General features: G+C 44.5%; 1 protein-coding gene across 1 annotated transcript in view; it reads left to right on the top strand.

The window, feature by feature from the left end:
- Window positions 1-17006, top strand: part of Tenm4 (teneurin transmembrane protein 4) — a 716831-nt gene that overhangs the window by 220524 nt on the left and 479301 nt on the right. The window contains exon 3 of the mRNA XM_090348503.1: window positions 2149-2249. The gene's annotated coding sequence lies outside the window, so the exon portion shown is untranslated. The remainder of the gene's footprint in view (window positions 1-2148; window positions 2250-17006) is intronic.

Genomic DNA, 17006 nt, shown 5'->3' with positions numbered 1-17006 from the left:
CTAGATGCAAAAGTCAGATGGGCTTCTCTGCCTAGGCTGGTTTTCGAGCTGCAGTTCAGTTTTCTAGGTAGCTAGAATTACAGGCTTGAGCCACTAGTGCCAGGTCTGGTCCATGTGTTTTAATTATGCATCTAACATCCAAGTCACTGGATGCGATTAGGCTTCTATAGGACAGAGCTAAGTCATAAGAGCTGCAAGGGGCAGGACACTTAGTAGAGACCTCAACACAGGAGAAAGGCCTCTCACTTTGCCAGGATTAGACAGATCAAGACAGTTTTCTTCCCTCGGAAACTGAATTTTTAAAGAATGAGCCACGGTAAATAGGAATTTAAGGTGCCATAGCACTTGTCGCTCATTTGAGATACGGAGAATAGTAGGCATATCCTGCTTTGTGCTGTATTTCTTATCTCAATGTCAGTAACCTGATTTGAAAGGTCTTTTCTGAGTTTACTTTCAGACTCAGTCTCATCATTCTGTGGAAGCCCTACAGGTCTACAACCTGAGGTGGGGGTGTCAGAAGCTCAGCCCCTGAGTACAGGGAAGGGGGGGTCTGCACTTAGACAGAGCTCAAGGAATGTGCCAGTCTAATACATTCTTAGAATAATGAGAATTTCCTATAAAGAAACACTTGAAATGCAGATGAAGCTAGCAAACTTTTGTTTTTAATGGGAATTACTGGTAATTCCTCACTTCCTAAGAGACAACACAGACCTCTTAGCTAGTTTGCTAATTATGTTTGGCAAATACAGTAGTCAGACAACTTCTTTAAATGATACCTTTTAGAAACAAAATCTCTAATCCAATACCTAAGTATATCTTTATCTTGTGTTTAAGCATGTGGGTCTTTTCCTCAAGACACTTTGTAGTATTTGTGTGTTAATGGTATTATGGTACAGGGGAAAGGAGGTGGCTCTGAGCCTTTGAGATCCAATGTTTCAATCATACTTCCTCTCTGGCAATGACTTCTGGTAAATGACTGGAAAGAGAAAGAATCTCCTTACCCTTCTCTCGAGTGGGATAGGATTTCTTTTATTATTTGACCAGGTATCAGTGTGTTAATATCTCTCCTTAGTTATGAGAGATGTTGAGCTGAGTCACAGTTAAAGAATCTCAGAACAGAAAGGACCTCACATGTTCCTCAGGTCAGATAAGAAAACTGAAGTTCTGGGAAAAGAAGGGAAGCATCAGATGCTGCCATAATCAAGAAAGCCATAACAAGTCTTTTGAAAAAAATTATCGTTATTATAAAGGTGATGTACAAAGAGGTCAAAGCATGTAAGTCAGGTAAAGAGTATATTTCTTTTTGGACCCTTCCCACCCTCAAGTTGGATAGTTAATTTTCAACCTAGTATCTAGTGAGTACCATTGCTGTATTTATTCACTCATGATCCCCCCCGTAAAGACCTATAATGAACAAACAGAACAAAAAGGAAAGAGGAAAAAAAAAGTGTAAAAAAAAAAAAAAAGAAAAGGACTGTTCTCATTTCCTGGAGTTCACTCTGATAGACATGGTTTTGTATGATCAGTTGTACATAATCATTGTGTCTTTCTTCAGAACAGAAGTCTCCTGAGCAAGGACTCCGGTCCAGATGATTCTAACTTTGTTCATGTCAAATCACAGGGAAGCCTGGCTCATTCCTCAGGGTCAGACACCAAGGCTCAGAAAGTTGAAGAACCTTCATTATTTTCTCAGTGAATGAAATTGCTCTAGGCCTCAGCCCCTTGTCCTCTTCCTTCTCCACTAGCCACAACAAATGCCTGATCCTCTGCTCATCAAACCCTCAGTTTTCCTCTGTTCCAAGCCCTGTGAAGGGCACCTGAATAGCATCACACAATATTGCCTGCCTCTGAGAGTTCAGATGCGCCAGAGGAATCATGCATGAAAGCAACAGCTACAAGATAAGCCCATCAGTCCCATAGCAGGAGAACAATGGAGCCTTCCAAGAAGGCTGCAGAGAGGACTGATTTGGGTAGGGACTTTGGGGAATAAGAACCCCATTTGCTTTTCATCAGTGCTATGGAACTAGGAGCAAGCCCAGAGTCACCATTGGCATGCATTTGCAGTGCCTGCTGGTGAGGGAGGTCTATGAGGGAGACGTGGGTGTTCTGCATGCAATCTTAGACAATCTCTGTTCTTTCCTTTGACAGAAAGGACCCTGCCCTGTCTTCCAAGAGCCAATGGCCTTGACCAGAGGGCTGCAGGGCCCAAGGACACTGCTGACTCTCCCAATACGCTGACATGGAGCCAGGTCAGTCCCTTTGTCTGCTCTCATGTTCCATCATCGACTCAAAACTGGCCTTGGGGTTGGGAATTTAGCTCAGCCGAACAGCCCTTGCCTGGCAAAAAAGGCCCTGAGTTCGGTCCCCGGCTCTGGAAAAAAAAATCTATACTAACTATGGCCTTGATGAGAACTATATCTTGGAATCCGAAAATGTGCCTACCTTTTTGATAGAGGCTATTGCCTCTAGGCTTCATGAGGAGGGGCAGAGGTCAGGGGGGAGGGAGGTGGTCTTCTCAGGGAGCAGGTGGCAGCTGGAAGACTTACAAGGGCTGCTGGGAGCCATGCTGAGAGCAACAAGGCAGAGGGCAAGTTGGACAGGCATCCAGCAGAAATGATGATGGTGCTGGCAGAAAAGGATGTCATATGCAGGTCAGGTCAGGACCACAGAGGCAGTGGTGGGCAGCAGGAGACCAGGTCAAAGGAGCCTGGAGTCGGAGGTGGGATCAGAGGCATAGTGGGAAAGTAGTGGGAGGCTGTCAGAAGGTAGTTGCTCTGAGGACTAGAGGGCTTTCTGGAAATTCTTCACATTGCCCTGCAGAATAGTAATGAAAAAAAGCAGAGGGAAAGACCCAAGTTATGTGAGGGTGGGGGAGTAGGAGGCAGTTTCAAGCTGATGAAGGAGAATCATAAGTGGAGGCTGACCACAATGGAGGAGGAAGCCAGAGCAAGGGCAGGGAGAGGAAGGCCTTTCATAGAGAGGGGTCTGTGCCTACTTGTACCAAGTCCTGTTTCATATCCTATGAACAAGCTTACAAGGTGAATCATGAGTCCTGTTAGGCTCTGTTATGCTGTCATGATGATTTCTCGGCACAATCCCAGCATTTTCACTGAGTAAAGTCCTATTTCATACTTGTGCTAATCCAGAGAGGCTGTGAGCCCTGTTCTGCTAGTGACCTGAAGACCAGGCTGGTGAAAGGTCTGTCATATTGTAAGTAGGACTACCTGGGCATGTGGCCATCTTGATCACTGCAGCATGAGAAGAAACAGCTAGAAGACCTAAAGTGTTAAGTGCTTCCAATCCAGAAGTGACACAGAGCTGCTCACTGGTCAGAATTAGTCCCATAGTCCTCTCTGATTTCCAGTGTTCCCGAGAGTGTGGGAAAAACATGGATTATTGATAAACCCTGCGCTTGTCTCTGCCAAAGTAGACTTTATTATTTCTATTTCCTAGGTCAGGAACTCAGACTCAGAGACTTAACTCTTGTCCAAAGCTTCCCAACTAAAAATTAAGAAGGCCTGGACTTTATATACCTCTGCTTCAATCATTTATTTCACTGTTCCACAAAGGCATATTGAATAGCTACCTCAGGCCAGCCAAGAACAAAATAGAGATAGCCTCACCTTCCTGCCTGAAGCATGCGTGACTGCACACCAAGCTGAACGCTTTGCAGTAGACAGATGGTTCTCTGAAGAGATCCTCTAAGATTTTCAGCTTTTCTTACAAAAAGCAAGGTAAAAGGAGGTCACATTTATTGAGGCATTGTGACAAAGACTTGATTTGCATATTCCACTCAACTACCCTAACCCCATAAGGCACTTCTTTAGGGGCTCTATTTTTTTAAGATAATGTTTTTTGTCCCCTTAGAAGGTTAAAAGGAAAGTTGAAGGTCAACCCTCCAACCCTATCTGGGTCCAGGCACAAAGCTAAAATGGAAAAGAAATTGGACTTCATTCCCACTCCATGCAAACTCTAGAAACTTGGTTTCCTCTCTCTCTCTCCTCCTCTATGTCCCTCTTTGTCCTGGCTTCCTCTCTCTGGTTTCCTCAATGTCCTTTGTATGCTGCAGTCCTAGGGACAAAGCTCTCACCTCTGACAGAGGAAATATCTTGGAGCCCAGACACTGGCTTGTGTATTTCTACGTTACTGCCATCCATGGAGGCTAGACCCAGAGCAAGAAGTGGCTGAACTCATCTGGATCAAGGGAAGGAAGGAAGGAAGATACCTTATGAAGTATTAGGTAGCTAGACCTGAGTCAGGCTCGATGAAATGTGATCTGTGCCTTGTTGTGAGATTCCCCTCCCTAACTGGAATGTTCTTTTTTTGCTCTCTGGCATCACTGCACTCAATCCCACCCCTTGTAGCCTGTGCTGCACTTACACCCACAAGTCACTTTCCCACTTCCTTCACCCCTCTCACCATATCCAGTCCCCACACTGGTTCCCATCACAGCTACAGTCCAGGCTGAAGGCAGCAGCCTGCTCACTGCCTTCCGTATCCCACTCCCTCTGTCATCTAGCACCGAGGCATCTGTCACAGCAACTCTCAGGTCACCTCAGTCCACTCCTCCAGTCCTCCCATGTCACACAGTACACACCACCTACTAGTGCTGACATGATCTGACACTCCCTACTTCCCCTGGCCTCTCCCACCCCAGCCCTCTGTGCACCTGTCTCTCCTACCATGGACCTTGTTGCTGTTCCGTGAACCAGAAACAGACTTTGGCTTCCAGGCACAAAGCACAGAGCCCTCTTCGAGTCTTGGAGAAAGCTTCTGGGTGAGTTAACAGTAGCAGAGCTGGAAGCCATCATACAAATGAGCAGAGCACTGCTGGACCTAAGAATGCAGGCTGGCTCACGCCCCTGCAGCTGTAGGGGCCCAAAGAGGAAGCAGGAAGTGGTAGAGATGGGAGCAGAGGCTCCCTCGGGGAGTTATTATCACTCCACAGCCTAGGCCTTTCTGGGTCTCTCTGCTTTTTGAACATTTTTTACATTTATCTCCACCTGGTGCATTGTGTATTTCTAAATGAGCTTAATTGTCTCCTTTTGGACTTCTTCTACTAGAACATGAGCTTCATGAGGGCAGGGTCTTTTCGGTACCACTCCTGCAGGCGTCTGTGTCTACAGTAATGGCAGAACGCAATACACAAGCAGCAAATGGCAGAATGAGAGAGCAACAGCTCTATCTACTCTTTCATCTACTCTGCCTCTCTCCCCATGACTCCCTCTGCTTTCCAGGAGGATGACTTCCCTGTAGCACACATTCTACAAGCATTAACCACCCATCTCTAGAGGCCACAGTTTCAAGAACCCAAAGCACTTCTTGTGTTTGAGCCCCTAGTGCCAGCCACATGATAAGACCTAAGCTGCTGTTTCTTGACTCAAGCCACATGGACCTGAATAAACTCCATCTAGATCTTCAGTCCAGACCCCTTCCATACTTCTCCCCATGTCCTTTTTCCCCTTCCCTTTCCCCCTCTCACCCCAGTCAGGTGACGGGAGCCAGCTTGGTCCCCGCCTGCTTCCCACCTGCCTTCGAGACCAGGAAAAGGAGGCAAATGGGACACTAATGAGATGCAGAGAGAAAACTAAATCTGGAGGTGTTGCAAACACCATGGAGGAGGGAGACAGGGTTGAAGAGGAGCTGGGGGGGGGGGGGGCGGGGAGAAGGGTGCAAGCAGCCTCCAGTTAGCTTCATGTAGGCCTGCCTCTGACACAGCAAGTAGGCAGGGTGACCAGTAAGAAACCCAGGAGCGTCGCTTTTCAATCTGAGAGTAGATTTCAATTAAAAAGACTCATTTATTCATGCCTTGCTTAAAAGGATTTGAGTGGGTTAACCATTAATTAGTTAATTAATTAATTAATTAAGGCCAAAAGAATTCAATGCAAAATTTAAGGTTAAAGTAAGGAAGTAAAAAGGAATGGAGGGAGGAAGAGAGGTGATCAGGTCTTTTGCTCAGAACAGGTATATAGGAAAGTGACTGCAAATCAGCGCCTTGAGAATGTCACAAGCTAACAGGGACATGAACCAAAGTAGCTTCAGAACGAACTGCTTATATTAGATAACATTAATGATGACTGGGGTGTTTCAGAGTTCTCTCAGATCTCCCGTTCATTCCTTCAGTTAGGGAAACTGATTGCACTGTGGCAAGGTGCCTACAAAGTAGGGTTATTATTTGGGGTTTTGTTGTTTTCACACTCTGTATGTCATTAAATTCTTTTAGCAGTATACAAAGTAGTCTATTAAATTGCATTTTCATTTTTGAGCAGTACTGGGGTTTGAACTTAGAGCTTCACATTTGCTCAGCAGGCACTCAATCATTTAAACCATTTTGCTATCCCAAAACTCCCATTTTAGAGGTGAAGTTACCAAGGCACAAAGACAGTTACTTTTTTAGCACATAATGCTTGGACATAAAGAGCGTCCTGCAAAAGAATGACATTGGGGCCTTCCCCACACTACGATGGATATAAAAATTCTCAGAATGAGCCATCAACATAACTCCAAGATCTAAAGCTGAAAATATTTCAGACATAGATATAATCATTCAGAACTCTGGACTAGACAGTGGTTGGGCACATTCAAAGTGGGAGGAGAAGGAAATTAAAATAGGTAACTGAGACCTCTTAGAAGTTAATTCTTAGCTGGGCACCAGAAGCTTGTGCCTATAATCCTAGCTACTTGAGAGGCTGAGGTTTGAGGACTGTTGATTGAAGCCACCAGGTGGGAAATTACTTAAGATTCTTATTTTCAATTAACTACCAAAAGATAGAAGTAGAGCTGTGGTTCAGTGATAGAGTATCACCTTTGAGTGAAAAGGTTCAGGGAACAGTACCTAGGCCCTAAGTTCTAGTTCTGGAACACAAAAATTACAAGTTAAAAAGTTCTATGTCCCAAAATAACATGAAGAAAGTAAATGGACAGCCATGAAGTGGAAGAAAATATTTTGAAACCCTAGGTCTGATAAAGGACCTGTATCCAGGATATAAAGAACACAACTCAGCAACAAAAGTACCAACAATGGGCTGGAAGGTTGGCCTAGTGGTAGAGTGCTTGCCTAGCATGCATGATCCAGGTTTGATTTCTCAGTAACCCATACACAGAAAAAGCTGAAAGTGATGCTGTGGCTCAAGTAGTACAGCTCTAGCCTTGAGAAGGCCCAAGGACAGTGCTTAGGCCCATGAGTTCAAGCCCCAGGACTGGCAAAAATAAAAAATAAAAAATACCAATAATATCTTTTTAAGCATATCCAATGAATTTGACTAATAGATACCTAAGCTGATATTCAACATGTTTAGCCAATAGAAAATGCAAAGCAGAGTCACTGAGTAATTTGTATAGATTCTCGGAAATCAAAACTTCCTGACCATATTCCTCCCTGAGCTTAGGGAAGGGGTTGCAGCTAAGAGAAAGGAAGCAATGGGAACTGGTCTCCCACTGGAAGTTTCCCCAGGAAAGGCAGGAGTAGTGGGAAAAGACAGAAGTGCTCAGCCAAGGACAGGCTTCCCAAAGCTCTTTTCCCAGGAAAGGGCAGAAATTGCTTAGCTACCTTCCCAAGAAGAGACACACACTTTGCTCTCTACCACTTTGTTCACAGCACTTCCTCAAGGCATACAGTCTTCGTTTCAGAACTCTTGTTCTATTCCTACAATTTTTTTGCTTTTTTTTTCCAGTCCTGGGCCTTGAACTCAGGGCCTGAGCACTATCCTTAGGCTTTCTCAAGGCCAGAGCTCTATCACTTGAGCCACAAAACCACTTCTGGCTTTTTTCTATGTATATAGTACCTAGGTACTGAACCTGGGTCTTTGTGCAGGCTAGGCAAGCACTCTACCACTAGGCCAAACTCCCAGCCCCAAAGTGTTTTTTATTTACATAGTTTGTATCTACAAAAATTTGTCATACTAATAATGAGCATTCACAAATGTTAAAATCTTTCCCCTTTACAACCCATTTAACATAATGAATAATAACTCCCAACTTTAACATCAAGAATACATGTCTATGAAATCTGATATTTCCTAAACTCAAAAATATACAGAGTAGCAGAGTTTTACATTGTGGCATATCTCTTTTGATAATGGCTTTCCATTTAGTCTGGAGGTCTCTACTGTATCTTATTCATAAGAGATCAAGATGGAAAAAGGGGAAGTGATGTTATAGTATTATTACAAATAGTCTATGAAAGGGTCTTCGGAATCCTCAGAGATCCCTAGACTGCCTTTTGACAACTGTGGAAAGTGTGGAAGAAGTCAGGGCTGTGGATCCAGTAGAGGAAAGGAAGTGAGGGTTAGTCTAGATACGTTTATTTTCAAACATTCCCCATGAGAACAGAGTGCTCTGTCTGCTGTGATGCCTGGTACATCACCTATACTCAGCAAAGGAGTGTTGGAGTGAAGAATGAAGTCTGGCTGCTTCAGGGAGGCCCTGGCCTAATGTACTGATAATTTCCTAGCCCAGGACACTTTGTCCCAACCTGGCTCATTCAACAAAATCCTCTCCTTGCTTTTAGATGAGTCTGGGAAAGCTTTCATGCCATCCTTAAGCATCTTCTATACCCTCCCCTCTCGACGGTAGAGTGATTGGAGACAGCGTTCCAGAAAGAGTTGAGGCCTGTCGAAGGAAAGCTTGGGATGACAGGCAGGGGAGTTAAGGCTTTGTGTGACTGTTTCTAAGAAATAAGAAGTCATATAATGTTTTTGCACAAGTAACTCCTTGATGAGGTGCAATGTATACACAGAAGCCATAGTGACCACAGGCATGTGAAAGCATCAGCAAAAGAAGGAAAGAGTCAAACAACTAAACTGAGAACTTATTATCATAGGTCGCATGTGTAGACACAGTCTATGATCACTGAGGATAGCTTGATAGTAAATGGCGGTGCTAGGAGTCAAACTCAACTCAACTAAGTCTGCCTGCTTTTCCCACCACTCTACAGCGATAGCCTTGGCATTATTGATTTGTCTTTGTATGTTTACTCTTATGTACTGTCAGGGATTTTGTTGTTAGTGTTTGGGTGGGGGTTTTGGGTCAGTCACGGGGCTTAAATTGAGGGCTTGGACACTGTCCTTGAGCTCTTTTGCTCAAAGCTAGCACTCTACCACTTGTAGCCACAGTGCCACTTTCAGTTTTTGTAAACTAGCAGTGAGTCGCCCAGGCTCTTTTGCCTGGGCTGGCTTTGAACTGGAAATTTTCAGATCTCAGCTTTCTGACTAGCTAAGATTACAGGTGGTAAGCCACCAGTGCCCAATAATACTGCTGTTTTGAAAACGTGTGCTTTTAATGTATATGTGCAATTTTTAGCTCTTGGAAAGTTAATCAGGAAACCAAATAATGTTTTTTATGTTCTACGCTTTGGTGTGCCCTATAGCAACTTCCATGGATGCAACCATCAACAATTCTCTTTTTCTCATGTAAGATATAAACCCACGTTCCTATTAACTTCAAGAGCTAGTGACTTGGGTGAATGGATAGATAGGTCCTGACACAGCCTTCTGTCTTGCTTAGTGATGGGTGCCTGAGAAGTCAGAGAAGGGAACAGATATATTCCTGCATAGGGTGAGGAGAAATTATTCCAAATGGTACAATCTAGTTACTGCCTAAATAATGATGTAAATAAGCCTCATGAGGTTTACTGTATTGTCTGTCACATGTGGGACCAATGATATCATCTGAGCAAGGAAAAGTAAACGTTTATTGAACTCTTACTATGGGCTAATACCGGTGTGAGGCACATTGCATGCTTTTTTTTTTTCACTATAAAAGGCTGTATATTCTTGGCTTTGTGAGGTAGGAATATGTGCATTTTCAAGTAATCATCCCACAAAACATAAATGTCTTGCTTAGGTTCAGAAACAAACAGCTTCAACACAGTGAGGAGTCAGACCTATGCATCTCATCTTTCGGAAACACTACATCGTACTAGTTTTAATCTCTTTCTCCCCCAACTGCATCCGCCATGAGAGGCTGTTTTTCCATCCCTGAATCCAACGCATTTGCAGTCTTCACTCATTGCACTTGAAAGGTCTTCTCCCCTCAGACTACCTTCCCCTTCTAACACCCAGTATTTGTTTAGTCAGTGAGCCTGGACCAACTGAACACATGCATGGTATTCTCAGGGAAGAAGTTAACTTGGCATGAAGCCCCCAAGTTTCCAGATAGAGCTTGAAACCCAACAATTGCATTTGCTCAAACAAGGAATGGCCATGACTGAGTCACCTTCTGGTCACAGTTCCCCAGACTTTTCTACTGTAGAGACCCAGTGTGGAATGCTGACTCCTTCCCCATCAAGTAAGCATAGCTACTTTTGCAGACACTGCTACCCTTCTAAAATGCCTGAACATGACCCTGTGCCATATCTTCTGAGTAGAGCTGGATATGTAATCAGAACCATCATGATGCATTTGGCCATTTACAAGCTGCATCCTTAGTTTATTTTCAAACAGGAAGGTCAGTGCCATTATCCTTGATGGGTTAACTTATCAAATCCCATTGCTAATTGGATACCTTCATGGCCACTTTCACCAAAGGAACCAAGGTAGTGGCCTAAAGGCCCATTTCCAAAGCTGTGGACTGCTGCTCCTGCATTGCCTTGATTTACTTTCTGTGTGATGGATGTTTTTAGACATCTTCTACCTCCCCTCACTTTCCTGAAAGTTCCTCCGGTAGAAAAGAGCAATGAGTGAACCAGAGGAACAAAATCCTTTGCCTGTTTGAATTCCAACCATAGTGGAAAAGCCAAGTGTGCAGAAAACGCTCCAGGGGTGAGAACAGACATTTGTTGAGGACCTATTAGATGTCAGCCACTGTGCTAAGCATTTCACAGTCCATTTAACCCTCCCAACTACCCAGGCGAGGTAAGCATTGTGATTTCTGATTCACAGATGGGGCTGCAGAGCCTCAGAGAGGGTCAATGGCTTGAAGTCTCATAGCTGGAAGTGTGCGGGGGTGAGGGGGGGCTAAGATCAGATCAAGGTTATCTGCAGCAGAGCCCAACCCCTTCTCACTGGGTGAACAATAACAAGGAACTACATTGGGGCGGGGGAGTGATCCTTGTAGAGCCAACCTATATTATCGCATCTAAACCTTACAACAGCCCTGTGATGTTAGGTCCTGTAGTCACTCCAATCTTACATACGAGAAGACCACTCTAGAGAAAAGTGCTTTCAGAAGGAACAATTGTCCATAAGCACTAGCAATCTGTCATTGAATCCTGCAGCTCTGCTATAAATGGCTCTTTTTGGCCAGGAGCTAGTGGCTCATGCCTGTAATCTTAGTTACTTGGGAAGCTGAGATCTGAGGGTTGAGGTTTAATGCCAACCTGGAAAGAAGGGAGATTCTCTTCTCCAATTAACCACTGAAAAGCCAGAAGTGGAGTCATGGCCCAAGTGAAAGAGTACAAGCTTTGAACAAAGAGCTAAAGCATAACGCTTAGGTCCTGAGTTCAAGCCCTACTACTACCACAAAATAAATAAGCAAATAAATGAATAAAATAATTTCTCCTGTGTAATATAAGCAAGGCCTTCTCAATACTTATATTTGATGACTGATAATAGATTTTCTTTCTTTCTTTCTTTCTTTTCTTGTCAGTCATAAAGCTTGAACTCAGGGCCTAGGAGCTGCCCCTCAGCTCTTTTGCTCAAGGCTAGCATGCTACTGTTTTGAGCCACAACTCCATTTCCAGCTTACCAGGGATTAATTGGAAGTAAGAGTCTCACAGACTTTCTAGCCAGGACTGGCTTCAAACTGCAATCTTCGGATCTCAGCCTCCTGAGTAGTTAGGGTTACAGGCATGAGCCACAGGTACCCAGCTCACTCTAACTTTATGAGCCACTATACTACTTCTGGTTTTTTGGTGATTAATTGCAGATAAGAGTCTCACGAACTTTCCTGCCCAGGCTTGCTTTGAAGAGTGATTATCAGATTTCAGACTCCTGAGTAGCTAGGGTTACAGGCATGAGCTATGGGAACCCAGCTTCACTAGCTTTCTTAACATCCCTTGGAATGGATATTCAGGTTACCATTAACCTGTTCTTGCCATCAAGCTCTCTCCTCCTGTGGAGGTTCCTAATGGGTTAAAGTAGCACTGTAGAGCTGGAATCTCAGACAGTTCAGAATCCATCATGGTAGAAAGGCATAGAATATCGTGATAGAGCAGGTTATAGAAGAATGCCGATGAACTACAATCCTGGCCTGCCAACTTGGACTCTAGGCACGTTATTTTCTCTCTGCACCCTTCACTTTCCTAGTATGTAAAGTGAGTAGTATAAGACTCTTTCAAGGCCAAAATAAACAAACCAACATGTAGACTTTTTAGAACCATAGATAGCATAAAAAACAAGTTCCCAGTAGATGTTATCTTCTAAGGTGATTCATGAGGAGATGGTCTACTTCCACCTTTCATTGGCAGGTGAAGAAACTAAGGTAGTGATTGACCTGATACACACATCATTTCAGTCTTCCAATTCCAACACCAAGGCTTGTGCAGATACAGAAAATCACATTTAGAACACAGCCTTTGAGAGGTCCATATACACTCTTATTTTCATAAAAGTTTGAATTGGTAAATTTTCAATGTGCTTTATCTTTATTCAACAGCTTGTTGCTCTTGCTTATTCTTTCACTATCCTTAAATTATTGCTTTCACTTTTGTCCATATCTACTTTCTTTACTGAGTCTGATCAATTCAATGCCTGTGGTATGTTATAAAGGTCTGATGTGTGTGTGTGTGTGTGTGTGTGTGTTTGTGTGTGTGTGTGTGTGGAGCAGGGGGGAGAGGGGGAGGGAGGGAGATCAGGAATTGAACTCAGGGCCTTTCACTCTCAGCTTGCTCACTTATAGCTAGAATGCTACCATTTAAATTATGCTCATAGTCCAGCATTTTGCTGATTAATGAGATGGAGTCTGGTAGATGTTTCAGATATGAATGGCTTCCAACTGTGATCTCTTAACCTCCCGAATACCTAGGCTTACAGATGTGGGTCACTAGCACTCAGAAGTCTTGATTGTTTGGGTCACTGTTTTTGCTGCTGCTTGTTCCCTGGCAGTTTGTCCTTTCATGTGAAATGTGTGCATTCCATGTGTGATGTTTAGCAGAGCCCAGAGGAGGCCTGGGCAACACCAGCTCTGCTTCCCCACAAGGCCTGTCATCTGTGGCCAGAAGCAGAGTCTGAGCTCCTCATTATGCCTGCATAGAACATGTGAGGACACAGGCTCAGCAGATCCAATGTGGCCTGGAGAACACATTGAGCTCCCTCTACCTCCTCCATCCTCCATCCTCTACCTCTCTTTCTCGCTCTTCCCACTTTCCTCAGAGGAAAAGCACATATAAAGACAGGGAGTCCAGAGATGCTGGAGGCAAACTGGGCTAGAGAATGAGAAAAGAATCTTGTTTTGCTTTGTAACGCATGCTGCAGGTGACCAGTGTTTATCTTGCGTTTTCTCATTGACCTTTATGCCCATTGAAGGGTTGGGTTGCAGCTGCATTAACTGGGCCCAGGCACCGTGAGTTCTGTGGGAGGTGCTGCAATGCAATGAGCTTTTGACATATTCTTACCCAGCCTCCTCTGCCAAGGCCAGGAAAGGGGTATTATTCCATTGCTCCTTCAGGTGACAAATAGCAGAGCCAAAGCTGGGACTCAGAACCCACTAACTTCCAAGGTCACCATTGTTCCATTCCACTGGGTGGTGACATCTCAGAGAAGGGAGGATATTGGCCCTGAATGGTCTACCTAGAGGTAGACCTTTGGAGAGCCACACAAAATATAGCACCAGGTTTGGAGAAACACCTCCTAGTACGTTTCCTGAAAGCTGTGTCTTGTCTTTGGGGCCATGGGGTCGACTCTAAGCCTGTCTTGTTCCTTGGGAGTCAACATGGTAAAATAGAGCAGAAGTGGACAAGCTAATATGGCATGGTTCAGGAACCCTGGAGAAAGGCTGTACCTAGTACTTGTTTAAGCTGTTCTGCTGGATACCTCTAGTTCTGGATGGGATAGGGACCTCATTCTCTATAGCCAGCTTTATTTTAGTTTGTCAAAAGGATAACATCCAAAATGAAGAGGTTCTTGGTGGGGGGAATACAAAAGGAAGATAAAATTAAGGTATGTTATCAGTTGTTGAGGAGGGGCTCAGAATGAGGGCCTCTGTTCCTCCAGCTGAGATCTGGACCTACCCAACTCTCCTTGGTGTAATTGTGAGAGGCTTCCCATTGCCCCAGAGGAAGCTCCCCCCCCCCACTCTCTCTGTGTATGTGTGTGTGTGTGTGTGTGTGTGTGTGTGTGTCCTGTAGAGGTCCTGGGCTGTCATTTTCCCAGAGAATTTATAATCAATGGAAGAAGCTCAAAATCTCCTACTTCTGAAGTCAGTTACCTAGAGCAAGTCACTTCATCACAATGTATTTGGATAGCTCTCTGGGCCAGATGGATGTCACCAAATAATGAACATAATCCAATAATGCTGTTGTGGTTCTTATTAGGATCCATTGAGCTCTCACACCCCTGTCCATGTCAGTGGTGATGTGATGGTATTGGTGGTAATACCTATAATAGCATTACTTCAGAGCTCTGGACCTTTACAATGCTCTTCTGCTTATTCTTCCCAGGCTCCCTAGATGGTGAGCATGCATTCTTCTTACCTTCTGATCTGGTTGTATTGTTCCTACCTCAGCAGGAAGTCACAGCACCTCCATAGCTCTCTCCGCTGCAAATGTCCTAGCAGGGAGAGCTTTGGTGATCAGAGAGGTATCAGCCTGAAACAGTTCCCCAGGGGATGTTTGTAGCATGACTCTGTCTCTGCCCTCTGCTCTTCCTAGGACTAAGAAATCCATAATTGATGTTTGCAAGGATTTAGGTAAAGAAGTTTAAAGTCACTTGGGGAGGGTTTGGGGAGATACATAGGAAGTCAGGTCTCCACTTGTCTCTTGCACTTGGCAGACACAGTACAGGGCCTCATTAGCTACTTTCCAGGAACAAGAGCCCCAAACAGCACTGACCTGGTGTTAGAAGAAAGTCCTTAACCCTTGAACTTGGCATTGTCTAATACTTTCAGGAAGCCATTTGCTGAGGCTCTGGATCCTTCTCAAGGGCATCTCTCCAAGATTTCTTTCTTTCTATCTTTCTGCCAGTTCTGGGCTTGAACTCAGGGCCTGAGCACTGTCCTTGGACTTTCTCAAGGCCAGAGCTCTACCACTTGAGCCTCAGCACCACTTCCGGCTGGTACCAAGGAATCGAACCTGGGTCTTTGCGCATGCTAGGTGAGCACTCTGCCACTAGGCCTCACTCCTGGCTCCCCCACATTTCTTTCTTTCCCCACCAAGAGATATCCACTTTTCACAGGCTTCCCTTGCAACTTTCCATCTTGGGGCCTCCAGCCCATACATATAGGCAGAGGAAAGGGTAACACTACAAGAGGAGACTGAACACTACATGAGAGACCAAAGGACTCAGACAGGCTCCTTCATTCCCACGTGAGGCCTGGAAACTCAAGCAAGTGCACACATAGCCCCTGCTCCTAGGTATAAACCTGATGATGGCCTGAGCCCTACACTCAGCATGATAGCTGGCAAAAGCATTCTTTTGTGGCTGACTTCTTTCAGTTAGCATGTTGTAGGATTTATCCATGTTGCACATTTCAGTACTTTATTCTTTTTTATTGCCAAATAATCTTCCATCGTATAGACCTACCACATGATATCTATTCATTCACTAGCTAATGGGCATCTGGATTGCATTATCTCTTTTACAGTGATGAATAATACTACTATAAATACTTGTGTGCAAATTTTTGTGAGTGTATGTTTTTGTTTCTCTTGAGCTTATACCTAAGTATTAACTCTTTAGGAACTCTCCAATTATTTTCATGTTCTGAGAAGTTTACATTCCTACAAGCAGTCTATGGGGTTTTCCAGGCTCTTCATCATCACCAATATTGGTATTATCAGCCTGTGAGTCAAGCAATCTAAATTAGAATTCCAGTTTTGCTATTTACCACCTCTGATAGAACAATGAACATTTCCTTCCATTTGCTCCTTCTATCAAAAGAGACTGCCAGCATCCACCTGCAACCCTGCTGTGGGATTCAGTTGGCTCTCCAGGGAACCCAGGGCCAACATCTTATGGGCCTCAGCTATCCTGTGGCTTAGCTGCCTGGCATGCACACAGAGCTACCTACACCCTTCTGTCAACTGGCTGGCTGCTGAGCTGTGTGTTAGTGGCAAGCCTAGAGAGTTGCCCCTCATCTATGCCAGAACTTAGAATAGAACCAGCACAGTCTCACCATCACCTCAATCCTAAAAAGCTTCCAGGGCCACCATTGTGCATAGGGGAGGGGATGGGGGTAGGGTCTCATCTTAGCAAAATCTGCAAGGCACAGCCCTTCCCTCTCTCCATGCCCCAGGGAAAGCAGAGAAGCAGAAATCCTTAGCAAGCCTGTTTTGGAATCCTCAAATTGGTTCTGAGCCACTTGAGTGTATTTAAATGGGGATTTTTCCCCCCTTCTTTTTTCTTCGGTGGGAGCCCCATTTCTCACACCATCATTTTTGCAACAATCACAAACATTATCTGTACACCCAGCCATTGTGCAGGGGAAGAAAAGATGATTGCTTGCGGATTGCTGCTGCTATTCATTTTGGAGATGACTCTGGGTAGGAAGGACACAGCTGTGTGTCTGAGAGACAGAGGTAGCATGGTTCCACAGTGCAGGCCACAGAGAAGAAGGGTGGAGTTAGCGTGAGGAGGCATGGCAGTCAAGGTGACAGTAGGTGACAGGTAACCATTACAGTGGTTAGTGCATACAGGAGGCAGCTAAGAGACACATACTATCTACCCACCTTAGGCTCATTGCTCCCCCAAATAGATTTAGCATTATCTCATCTCCCTTCCCACTTCCTTAACCCTCCCCTTTTTAGGAAGCTTGGGCACCATCTTGAATTTGCCTTCTCCTTTTTCTCTAACATCTAATCAATTGCCATGTGTCTGGATTCCATCCTAGAAATCGCAACCAATTCTCACCAG

This window comes from Megascapheus bottae, chromosome 16 (genome assembly GCF_031878675.1).
Source record: "Megascapheus bottae isolate mThoBot1 chromosome 16, mThoBot2.hap1, whole genome shotgun sequence".
Lineage (NCBI taxonomy): Eukaryota > Metazoa > Chordata > Mammalia > Rodentia > Geomyidae > Megascapheus > Megascapheus bottae.
Note: the sequence above shows the minus strand (reverse complement) of the source record. Positions and strands in the feature narration are given on the sequence as shown.